The sequence below is a fragment of the Salvelinus alpinus genome, chromosome 10 (assembly GCF_045679555.1).
Source record: "Salvelinus alpinus chromosome 10, SLU_Salpinus.1, whole genome shotgun sequence".
Lineage (NCBI taxonomy): Eukaryota > Metazoa > Chordata > Actinopteri > Salmoniformes > Salmonidae > Salvelinus > Salvelinus alpinus.
The window spans coordinates 58,686,041-58,690,147 of NC_092095.1; positions in this window are offsets into that span (position 1 = coordinate 58,686,041).

The window sequence follows — 4,107 nt, forward strand, 5'->3', positions numbered from 1 at the left end:
ATGACAGTTTACAATCCAGGGTTACTCCAAGCAGTTTAGTCACCTCAACTTGCTCAATTTCCACATTATTCATTACAAGACGTAGTTGAGGTTTAGGGTTTAGTGAATGATTTGTCCCAAATACAATGCTTTTAGTTTTAGAAATATTTAGGACTAGCTTATTCCTTGCTACCCATTCCGAAACTAACTGCAGCTCTTTGTTAAGTGTTGCAGTCATTTCAGTTTCTGTAGTAGCTGACGTGTATAGTGTTGAGTCATCCGCATACATAGACACACTGGCCTTACTCAAAGCCAGTGGCATGTTGTTAGTAAAGATTGAAAAAAGCAAGGGGCCTAAACAGCTACCCTGGGGAATTCATGATTCTACCTGGATTATGCTTGAGAGGCTTCCATTAAAGAACACCCTCTGTGTTCTGTTAGACAAGTAACTCTTTATCCACATTATAGCAGGGGGTGTAAAGCCATGACACATACGCTTTTCCAGCAGACTCAAAAGCTGCACTGAAGTCTAACAAGGCAGCCCCCACAATCATTTTATCATCAATTTCTCTCAGCCAATCATCAGTCATTTGTGTAAGCGCTGTGCTTGTTGAGTGTCCTTCCCTATAAGTGTGCTGAAAGTCTGTTGTCAAAGTCTGTTGCCTGAATTCAAAATGTATTAAATATATTTTTTAAACCTCACCCATCTACACACAATACCCCATAATGACAAAGTGAAAACATGTTTTTAGAAATTCTTGCAAATGTGTTGAAATTTAAGTACAGAAATATCTAATTATTCTATTTAAGTATTCACACCCTTGAGTCACCTTTGGCAGTGATTACAGCTGTGAGTCTTTCTGGGTAAGTGTCTAATAGCTTTGCACACCTGGATTGTACAGTATTTGCCCATTTTTTTTTTTTTATTCTTCAAGCTCTGTCAAGTTGGTTGTTGATCATTGTTAGACAGCCATTTTCAAGTCTTGCCATAGATTTTCAAGCCGATTTTAAGTCAAAACTGTAATTAGGCCACTTAGGAACATTCAATGTCATCTTGGTAAGCAACTCCAGCGTATATTTGGCCTTGTGTTTTAGGTTACCCATAAAACCATGCTTGGAAATATGAAGATAATACTAAGTGATGTGTTGTGTTGGATTTGCCCAAACATAACACTTTGTATTCAAGACATAAAGTTAATGTATTTGCCACATTTTTTGCAGTTTTACTTTTTTGCCTTATTGCAAACAGGATGCATGTTTTGGAATATTTTTATTCTGTAATGGCTTCCATCTTTTCATTCTGTCATTTAGGTTAGTAGTGTAGAGTAACTACAATGTTGTTGATCCATTCTCAGATTTCTCCTATCAGAGCCATTAAACTCTCTAACTATTTTAATGTCACCATTAGCCTCATGGTCAGATCCCTGAGAGATTTCTTTCCTCTCTGGCAACTGAGTTAGAAAGGAGGCCTGTATATTTGCAGTGACTGGATGTATTGATACAGCATCCAAAGTGTAATTAATAACTTCACCATGCTCAAAGGGATATTCAATGTCTGCTTTTTAAAAAATTTACCCATCTACCAATAGGTCAAATCAAATCCAATCAAGCTTTATTTATACAGCAAAATGAATTTTGGTCACATTCCAAATGTGTGATTAGAAATTTAGTTCAGAATCTAAAATAACACCTAGGTTTTTTACCTGGTGTTTTATCTTTATTGCCCATGAATTAAAATGTACGGCTAGATTCTCTCTTTGTGCTTTGGCTCCAACAATAAGTACCTTGATCTTATGATGATTTAGCTGGAGGAAGTTGTGAGCCATCCAAGTATTTAAATCACTAATACAGTCTAATAATTTATCCTTGGAGCTAAAATCCTTTGGTGACACACAAATGTAAAGTTGTGTATCGTCTGCGTAGCAGTGGAAATGGTTGCCCTTAATTTGCTATTAAAGTTATAAACTAAATAATCACAAGAGGTGGTCGAGAATTGTTCATACACTCAAAAAAATCTGCAGCAATGTAAGATAGCATTTCTTAATAATGCGTTCAGTGCTATGGGCAACAAGGTAGCAAGAAATAGAAAGTGGTGATCAGATAAAGCAACACCAACAATGGAGGATATGTCAATAGAAAGCCCCTTGGTAATAACCAGGTCCAGAGAATGGCCGCGGTTATGGGTGGGCCCAGTAACATGTTGGATAAAGTCCATAGAGCTTAAAAGATTAATACGTTGAATGGCCTTGGAGTCAGTCTCTTTGTCAACATGAATATTAAAATCGCCCAACACAATGATTTTATCATAGTTCTCAAGACCAATAGACAATAGTTCAGATAAATCAATAAAGAAAGTGGGCAGTGCTTTGGTGGCCTATTGAGTCTTATGGCCAGCACTGGTGGCTGACATTTAAACAGTATAGCATGATGCGCAAAAAACCCAAAGTCGCCAAACGAAAAGTCCTTACAGCTGAGAGCATTACTGAAAATAGAGGCTGTCCCCCTCCACTTTTCCCTTTTCTGATAGAGCATGAAAAGCTGTAGTCCGGGGGGAGACTTCAATAAGAGCAGCACTACAGTCTGATGACGGCCATGTTTCAGTGAGTAACATGCAATAAGCTTTGCGCTCAGTAATTAGGTAATTCACAAGAAAGGTTTTTACTTGTGATTGCTCTAACATTTAAAAGCGCCATATTCAATGCCATCTGCCTCGAGGTGACCAATGGAATAAAAACCAAATGATTATCATTACAACCACGTTTTATCAGAATGGTAGGAGATAACAGTTTGAATAAACTCACTAGAAGGCGGAGTTAAAGGAACATCAATTAGGTTACTCACAATAACCATAGAGCCTTTTCTGCAGGAGTTGATATGATTTCCAAGTCCTCTGTAGCTTATTCTGACAGGGAGAACTGGAGCACTACCAAAACAGTTTGCGATGTTACTGGGAAAAAAGAGACATTCCTGTCATTGCAAAGTTTCTTCATGTACTCATTCAGGGCAAAGAGTAAACTGAAACTTTCTGAAACCCTTCAGTAGCACGGGAGGGGGCCAGAGAATTAATCTCTTCCCTGTGCTAGCGAGGGTGTTTAAAAATGTTTGTAGTCCTCACTCAGTTCCTCAGATCGCTTAAAACAAAGGTCGTTAAAACCTACGTGAGTGACGATGGTGTCAATATGGGAGTAGTTGGCCAGAACCGTGGGCAGGAGGGAGTTGATGTCATGGACACAGGCTCCTGGGTGACAGTGGACCTTGGTCGGTCCACAGATCTTCACTGATAGATGAAAAGTGGCCAGGTGCCCTTCTTTGCGAGGCATTGGAAAACTTCCCTGGTCTTTGTGGTTGAATCTGTGTTTAGAATTCAATGCTTGACTGAGGGACCTAACAGATAATTGTATGTTTTATTTAACTAGGCAAGTCAGTTAAGAACAAATTCTTATTTACAATGATGGCCTACACCGGCCAAACCCAGACGACGCAGGGCCAATTGTGCACCGCCCTATGGGACTCCCAATCACGGCCGGTTGTGATACAGCTTGGATTCGAACCAGGGTGTATGTAGTGACGCCTCTAACACTGAGATGCAGTGTCTTAAAAATCATGTTAAACAATATTATTACACACAGAGTAAGTCCATCCAAGTTATTATGTGACTTGTTAAGCACATTTTTACTCCTGAAATTATTTAGGCTTGCCATAACAAATATGTTGAATACTTATTGACTCAAGACATTTCAGCTTTTAAATTGTATTAATTTGTAAAAATGTCTAAAAACATAATTCCACGTGGACATTATTGGGTATTGTGTGTATGCCAGTGACACAAAATCTCAATTTAATACATTTTAAATTCAAGCTGTAACACAACAAAATTTGGGAAGAGTCAAGGAGTGTGGATACTTTCTGAAGGCACCTTTTTGACAAACAAAATGTGAAGTGAACTATCACTTTAATTGTAAAACGTTACCTTAATGGGCTTGTTCGACATTGGCGCTGACAGTGCAGGCGACGACCGACTGACTGATCTACAAAGAACTTTACATCGTAAATAACTGCTCATTATTATTTGTAGATCAGTCAGTAAGTCACAATTTACCCATGATACATGACGGTTTTGATCCTCTC